General features: G+C 38.1%; 1 long non-coding RNA gene across 1 annotated transcript; it reads left to right on the top strand.

Annotated features, from left to right (window-relative positions):
* The first annotated feature begins 837 nt into the window (after nucleotides 1-837).
* LOC145790183 (uncharacterized) lies at nucleotides 838-2,279 on the top strand. Its single transcript, XR_014328847.1, has 4 exons — nucleotides 838-1,142; nucleotides 1,293-1,395; nucleotides 1,889-1,975; nucleotides 2,217-2,279. It is a non-coding gene; the product is annotated as an uncharacterized LOC145790183 (long non-coding RNA).
* Nucleotides 2,280-8,630: the final 6,351 nt, after the last annotated feature.

Genomic DNA, 8,630 nt, shown 5'->3' with positions numbered 1-8,630 from the left:
AAAAATATTTTTAAAAATAGGGGTAAATTACAAATATAACCTTTAAGATTTGCTTAAAATACGGATTGTCCCTGTGATTTGGAAATTTACGAAACCCCCTTGTTTGGATTTTTTATTTAACAAAATTAACTAAAAAAATAAAATTTATAACTGCTCTCTTATACAATAATAAAATTACCTGAATTATTAATTAAAATATATTTATGACATTATTAAAAACTATTAATTGACTTGGTGATTTATTAATAAAATAGGTTATTTGTTATGAAATTAGAAGGTTCAGAGGGTGGAATATGGTTTCTAAGACTACATGAGGCGATTTATATTTTAAATAAATCTTAAGAAGTGTATATGTAATTTATCCTAAAAAAATAAAACTCGCTTTGCAAAGAATAAAAACAGAAGAATGCAACGCCAAGTCGGCATATAGCACAGCAGAATGCATAGGGGCTGTTTGGTGCAATTGTGGTATTATTTAGTACAACCTATTATAAATTAAAAATTAATAATTTAAAAGTATAAATCAAAAGCGGTTTCATCATGCTTTTAGAAAATTGATTTTTTTTAAAACTTATTTAAGTCATTTCTTATCTAATAAGCTATAATCAAAAGATACATTAAACAGTCAAACACAGACTATCAGAATTATTATTGTAAAAAAAAAAAAAACCTATAAGCAATTTAGATAAATTTACTACAGGAAATTAGGGATTTAACAGCGTTTAATTAACTGCGTTTTAGTAAACGTCACCTTTTCTAATAATTAACGACGTTTTTTAAACGTCGCATTTGTTATAAATTAAAACGGTACCGTTTTGTGAATGGAAGACGTTAAAAAGCGCCTCCAAATTCAGTTTCTCTTCCCACCCTCTTTTGTCTCTCCAAACCTTTATTTTTAAAACCCTATCTTCAGCACTGCCGTCAAGACGATCGAATCCTGTCTCACTCACTCTCTTGCTCTCTCTCTCTCAGAGAATCGAATCTGTTTCTCCAAATCTCTTTCTCTCAGAGGATCGATTCTTCTCAGTCTCTTACTCAGTGATTCTTCTTCGAATCTTCTTCAGTTCGGTGATTCATCTCGGGATTGCGATTTCGAAGTTTGATTTTGAGCACAGCTCCGTGATTTATATCTTCGATCAGAGGTTAGTTATTCTGTTTGTGGTTTATCCCTGTTTTGGATCAATGTTTTGCTTAGTGAATACTTTGGTTTAGGGCTCCATATAGGTCTTAAGCCCTTAGGGCTCTCAATTCTTCTTCACTCTCTTAGTGATTCTTCTTCGATTCTTCTACAGGTCGGTGATTCATCTCAGGATTGTGATTTCGAAGTTCGATTTTGAGCACAGCTCCATGATTCATCTCCGTGTATTTGGAACTCTTCGTCTTCTTCGATCAGAGGTTTGTTTTTCTTTTTGATCTATACCAATTGCATATATATATATATATATATGTATATATGTGTATGTATGTATATGATTGTGTTTATGAAGTTTAATTTGATTGTTGATTGTTTGTTATTTGAGCTTCAAATCTGTGATTCTGTCCGTTTAGTTACTGAAAAACAGTTTGCTGGAATAATTTTTCTAGAATAAATCACTTTAATTATTCATTTTTGATCTATTCTGTTTCTCTGTGATTATTTTGATCGATTCAATTCCTTATTTTGTTTGTTTGTTTGTTAGTTTTTCTTTTTCATTTTTTTTTTTAAGAAATGCTTGATTTTGTCTTTTTAAGGTTAATATTAATCTCTATGTTTGTGTGTGTTGTGTTGACCTGTATGGCTTTATCATGAATATTTGTCTTGTTTAACTTTTTTGGGATCTAAATTGGTCTTAAAACAAATTACTGTGCATATTTTGGGTTCTAATCTAAGACTGTTTTACTTTTTAAGGCATTCAATTGTAACAATGAAGGCTGCCAAGGGTAAGGGGGCAGCAATCAGGGTCCCAAAGGAGGCGTTGAAGCCAGTTGACGACAGGTTTGCTAAGTTTGTGTAACATTTTGGTGGTTGTAGTTGCATCTTTGTGGGGTTTTTTTGTTTGTTTTGTTTTTGGTGTTTACATTAATGTGAATGACTCTATTTAATGTTATGATCTTGATCAGAAGTTTCAAGGTCGAGTCAAATGAGTTCTGTATGCATATAATCGTTATATTTAATGGTGGATATAGTGGTAACAAGAATATTATAATGACGAATCATATATATCTCTTCTTTTCAGAAAGGTCGGGAAGAGAAAGGCTGCCACTAAGGCAGATAAGGGTGGCAAAAATCAAGCCAAGAATTGAACTCCTTTTATAACTATAGGTCAAACAATAATAATTTCCATAACTATCATCAATGATTTATTTATCAGATATACCATCTTGATGGAAACTTTTAGCTTCGGAGTTTTTTCTTCACATATTTTTAGTGTTTTATTTTATTTTATTTATTTTACCTTAGCTTTGTAACACACATGCTGTAACAACTATTCGGAAAACATTGGCAGAAATTGATGAGCAAGCGGAGCTTCTACCTGATGGAACCCTTCTCGCGTACGTAGCTTTGTGGCTTAAAATATTTCATTTTTTTTTTTTTTTTTTTTGGGTTCTAAATTTGTTGGATTACAATGTGATGTTTTTATTTGTAAGTTATTACTTTAACCAGTTAAAAGCCTTTGCTCCTGTAGTGGTGGTCAAGCAATTGCAGTCATCTATTTTAGAGCTGGGTATGCACCAACTGATTATCCCTTAGAACCAGTGAGTAGATTCACTTTTGCTGAATCAAGTTTTTTGTCATAAAACTAAAGCATCAGCATAACAAACGTTTAATCTACAAACAGAATTAGTACTAGGAGTGGAAGGCTAGTTTCAAAATTTGGTTTCACATCCTCTCACATTGTCCCAATGGTAAACCTTACAATTCTTTTTCCTTTATCAACCGTCATCCCTTTCATAGGAGTAGAAGGCTAGGCTATTAATGGAGCAATCCTCCGCTGTCAAGTGCCCTTCAATTTCTTATCATTGAGCAGGCACCAAGAAGATACAACAAGAGCTTGCAAAACCCAATGTTCTTGAGAGGTAATAATATTCATTGTTTTTACTATTATTTAGTACTGCTCTTTATTCAGATAATTTGCAATTTTCACTAAGGTTTTTTTAAAGTAATTACAAGAGGATTGATTTATGATCGCCCACAAGAAGAGCCTGTTAAAAAAAGAAAGAGTACAACATTGAACTAATTAATAATAATAATAACAATAATAATAATAATAATATAGCAGAGCACTATGGAAGAGACATTTGTGCCTTTTCGCGGGATCAAGAATGATCTTAAGGGCAGGTTGTTGTGTTGCAAGCAAGATTGGACTGGTGGCTTTAGAGCTGGCTTCGGGTATGTAATACAATCAAAGAAGAATGATCTTTATAAGCTTCTTTTTCTTTCTTTTTTTCTTTTTTCTGTAACCCATTTTCTTCTTTTTTGGTGAATTTTAATATAACTTGTTATGTTTTCGGAATTTTGCCTCCTACCACATATATATTTTTTGTATAGCGATCCCGGTATTCCCTGTTGTTGTTTAACTGTAATCCGGACTCGGTTCCGTAGATTCGTTGTTGTCTTATCCTCATTCCTATCCCTTACACTTTGTGTTAGAGTTTTGGGTTATGTTGGGCAAGTTGGGAATAAGTTGGTCGTGCTTTAAAACTTAGAATTTTTTCCCAGGTTTTGGTCTCTCCGCTCGAGCGGCGATTTGACACTCGAGCGGGCTTTTGTTGTTGCCTCTCCGCTCGAGCGGCAGTTTAGACGCTCGAGCGTGAATTTCCTTCTCTTAGCATTTTGGACGTCTGCAGAAAATTCTGGAAGAGTGCATCCGGGGCTCGAGCGGATCTTTGGACGCTCGAGCGTGAACCTGTTTCTGACGCTCGAGCGGGGTGTTGTACGCTCGAGCGGACCTGTTTTTATATCAGTCCGTGAAATCACTTTTTGATCACTTTTTGATTTCCTTTCTCTCTCTTACTTTTTCAAAACCTCCATTGGAGAGCACCTCACTCTAAAACCTAACTTCTCTCTTAGGATTGATCTAGTTAGAGTGTTTTCCTACCCTTTGGCCTTTGTAAAAGTTGTGTTGATTGTCGAGGGCTTCGTTTTAATCCGAGAAATTTGGGATTTGGAGCACTTCCGAGTTTTGCTCTTCTTCTCCTTGGGTTCTACATTTGAGGTAGGGATTTTCTTGTTCTTTTTTCAATACTTCGTCTATAGATAGACATGTGGTAATTTTGTATTGCATGAAAACCATACCTATGTTGGGTTTGTTTGAAAATCATGAGGGAACCTAGAGTTGGTTGATTAAAAATGGATTTATTGTCTTTGGTTGTTCATTGGACTATTTGTGGCGTAAAATAGCATGTTGTTGTTGAAACATAGAAAAGCCCTAATTTATATGTGTCTTGATAAATTAAAAGAGGGGTTTTGTTCTTTGGGCAAATACTTGTGTATTTTGGGTCTCAAATGAGGTCTTTGTTGTTTATTGTTGATGATTGAACCTTTTTGGTCAATGTTGAGAAAGAGGGAGAAAAACCCTAACTAAATAATTATGACTTAATTTGCATAATTAATTTGGAAGGTTATGAAAGGAATGGAATTGATTTTGGGGAAATGAGAAAAGTGTTTTTGGAATAAGTGGTGGAACATGTTGATTTGGAAAATTATGAAAGTTGATTTTGAAAGTGAAGAATGAAACTTTAACTCTATGTGAGTCATAGAAAATAAATATGGGAATTGGATTGTTGTATCATACATGTCGAGTGCACATATTTGGGGGAATTAATTTGTAGCTACCATACTTGGGTTGTTGATGGGTTTGGGATCTCATGATAATTGAGTCTGTTAATAGATGTACAATATACATGCATCTAGAGGTTTTGTCCTTGGTCATCGGTGGAGGATGACGTGGTTGTGTTGAATTGTCGTGTGTGCATTACACCTGTGTGTTCATCTACTTTAACACATTGCTGGTATCTTGATAGTTTATGTGTATGCAATATACATGTTGGTTATGCCCTGTTGTGCTATGATTGTTGGTGTTATACCCCGCGTTTAAAATCAAAGGTACCGTTACCTTCCAGCTAGCGCCTGGAGAAGTAACTGCGCTAAAAATCGGAGGCACCATACCCTTCCAGCTAGCGCCTGGTAAACTGGCTTGTTGTTGTGAAAGGTGTATCTTTGGCTTACTACGCACATAGCTAGTAGAGCGAAGTTTTGTGGTTGTTTCTGCATATCTAGGAACATCTTGGATTGTGTTCATTGTAAATCTTGGAAGGCCGGGTTGCCTCATCTGTTGATTTTATACATGTTGATGATTTGTTATCTCCCTTTTATTCAGGGTTTGCATGTATAGATATGATTGTGTTTTAAAGAAACCAAAACGTCTTTTTGTCTTTTGGGAATTGAAGGGAATCAAATATTTGAAATCATGTTTTGAAAAAGAGGTACACATGTTGTATATTTGGGAAATGGGAGAGAGTAGTGGTCTTAGTCAATTTATTTCCTACGTAATTGTTAATGCTATGAAAGATTGGGAACGGGGATCAATGAAAGGAAAAAGGAAAGATGAATCGCCTATGGCGTTGATTGAAATGGTTGTTTTCGAGAAAAGTGCAATATTATGTATATTTTGTGTAAACTGTCACATTACTATTCTAGTATGAGATTGAGCATTCATGATCATAGCTATCTGTATGTTGTTATTGTTGAGGGCCATGTTGAGATCCCTACTGGACTATATGTTCATCCCACGTTGTTGAATCTTTTTCAGGTGTTTAGCAGGATGTGCTACAAGATTTGGATCTTCTTATTTGTTGGCCACGGGACCTCTTTGTTGTAGGCGGAATGCCATATATGTAAAAGGGTTGTACCCTTCATTGGATTATTTAATGTTGTAAGCCTGAGGGCAACTCATTCAGAATACTCATGTTGTATTTAATTAGCATTCGAAAGAGAGAGTTGTTGTTCACTCCTTTTAGTTGAACATTTGAGTTTATTTCTGCATGTTATCTCTGAAATTGAATTAAGTTAATGAACTTGGTAATGACTTCGAGTAATAAAAAGTGGGGCGTGACAACTTGGTATTAGAGCGAGCCGGGTTTGAATACTTTGGGCTCGTGGGAAGTGGTTTTTACCACAGTGGGTTTGCTACGTATAGTGAGGACGTTGCATATAGATATCATGAAAGTTAGAACTTATGTGTTTCATTTATGTGAGCATGGGACCCAATCTCCTGGATAGTATTCATAGCCGTTAAACTTGCTTTGAGGTCCTTTTGGAAACACGCCTGATCAACGTGGTTTCTGATGGGAATTCCTTGAGAGTTCCGGGATGAGTGGCTATCTTTGTGGACTTGATTCGATTATGTGTTTACATGTTTAGATGATTATATGCAACAGAAATGTATATTTTGTGACTAAGTGAGTCTCGTGACTTAATAGTAGTGGTGTGTGCCTCGGGGAAGGCTATTGTATTGTGCACTAAGCGTGGTATTTGCTTTGTGCTTTATAGGATGTCTACACGAGGAAGTAGAGGACGGTTGAGTGGTAGGAGTGTCGGTAGGGGCACAGCAGTTCCTTTAGCACCCGCCGTTGCAGCATCGGCTATCGGCGAGGATGTCGCACGTGAGATTGTGAGAGCGGTGCAAAACGCCCTAGCTCGCACTGAGGGTGGCAGCGGGCATACTCTCAAGCTTACTAAGGAGTTTTTTCGCTCCAGCCCACCAGAGTTTGTGAGGGAGGCTAAACCGTTAGAGGCAGAGAGTTGGTTGGAACAGATTACCAAGACTCTCGATATATTCAGAGTCGAAGAGGAGGAGTTGAGGGTTTCTTTGGCGACTTTTCAATTGAAGAGTGATGCGAGTTATTAGTGGAAGCATGCTAAGAGTACGGTAGGTGGCACGTGGGTTGCTTTTACCGAGGCCTTTTGGGCCAAGTACTTCCCTCCTTCTGCTCGGGAAAGGTTGAGGGATCAGTTTTTGGAGTTGCGTCAGGAGGATACTCCCGTGGCGCAGTTTGAGATGCGGTTTACTAGTTTGTCGAGGTTCGCTCCAGAGTTGGTGGCAACAGAGGAGCGTCGTTGTTTTGAGTTTGAGAAACGGTTGTGTTTCGATATTCGGGAGAAGGTAGCTGGATCCTTTTGGAAGGATTATTATAATTTAGTCGAGGCAGCGGCCCATGTGGAGGCCATGGTGGTGAGTGATGATGGGGTTAAGGAGGAGACCGTTTTGGTAAGTCCTACGGTTCTTGAGCGCTCTAGGCTCAGTAAGGGGTGGAGGCGGAAACATGCTCAGTCAGGGGCTGGTCCCTTTGCTTCGCCAGAGGTTTCGGACTCTTCTGTTGGGAGGTCCGGGGAGGTGCAGGTTTCAGACCAGTCTCAGAGTAGGGGGTCTGGTGGTTGTTTTGTTTGTGGTCAGCTGGGCCATGGTAGACGTTTTTGCCCTTTGCGTGTGAATTCTGCAAGTGTTTCAAAACCTAGTCAGACTCAGTCGTGCCCGTCCACTCAGGGACGTTATCGATACCAGAAACGTGCAGGCCAGGCTTCGAGAGCCTCACGAGGGGCGACTTATTAGCTAGCCCTATAGTATTACCCTGGAAGGGAACTTTTGTGTTGTTGGCCGGTGGTGTATCATGTGAATCATCTTGTTGTCGACCGGTGTACTGTTGGATGCTGAGGCACCATGTCTATGTATCGTCTTTGTATGCACTTTGTTGTTTATTTAATCCTCGTGTATTGGGGAGTAGATATGGAATTTCGAACCCTCTATTTTGTATATTGAGAAGTTGTTAATGGGATCAATGATCCTAATGTTGTTACATGCTTGGTACTGTGGCAGCCTGTGAGCCTTGTCCACTTTGTGAAATTAATTGTTGAGAACGGGAATCTGTAGGTGAATGAGTTTGGTGTGACGGTTTCGGGAGTTGTGTAGTAATGGTAAGTTAAGTGAGAACTTCTAAGGGGGCGTGAGATTTGTATCTCGGGTTAGCGGAAGCGATACTTGTATGTTGGTTTGTGTTTGGGGCTTTGCCAGTTAATGAGTCCGTGGTGACCCCATCGGTTGTATAGGGGTAGTGTTTGTAGTGTGATTGGTTATCAATTGTGGGGTATGGTTTGTGAGTGGATGCTGGCAGCATTCTTCGGAGGAAGAACAGTTTGAGTTCTAGAGTAATGAGAATAGCGTTGGTCAAAATTGTCCTTCGTGATTGAGGTTGACCGTGTCGGTCTTAAGTCAAGGAGATGAACAGGCTTGCTAGGTAGCCATAGAAGGGGGAAGTAGTGATTCCCTTAGTCACAGTGTTGATGTGGTTCAATTTTAGAAGATCCGTTGAGATTCCAAAATTTGGGGGTTTGTGTGGGGAGCTCCGTGTTTGGGGTTAGTGGCACATCAATGTGTGGATTACTGAGTGTGGAGTTTATCGAGTTGATTTGTCAGCTGGTTGGTATCAAGTTTTGGGTTAACATCTGTCACCTTGAGGATGGTCTCGTTTGCCGTAAACTTTGTGTGTTGATTAGGGAAAACTGAAACTAATCGAAAATGTTGTGTCACTGATTTTGACGGTCGGAATAATACATCATATTTGTGTATTGATTGATCATTGTGAATGGTTGG

The sequence above is a fragment of the Camellia sinensis genome, chromosome 5, assembly GCF_055761805.1.
Source record: "Camellia sinensis isolate YWXY chromosome 5, ASM5576180v1, whole genome shotgun sequence".
Classification (NCBI taxonomy): Eukaryota; Viridiplantae; Streptophyta; class Magnoliopsida; order Ericales; family Theaceae; genus Camellia; species Camellia sinensis.
The sequence above is the reverse complement of the archived record's forward strand: the minus strand, read 5'-3'. Positions and strand labels throughout refer to the sequence as shown.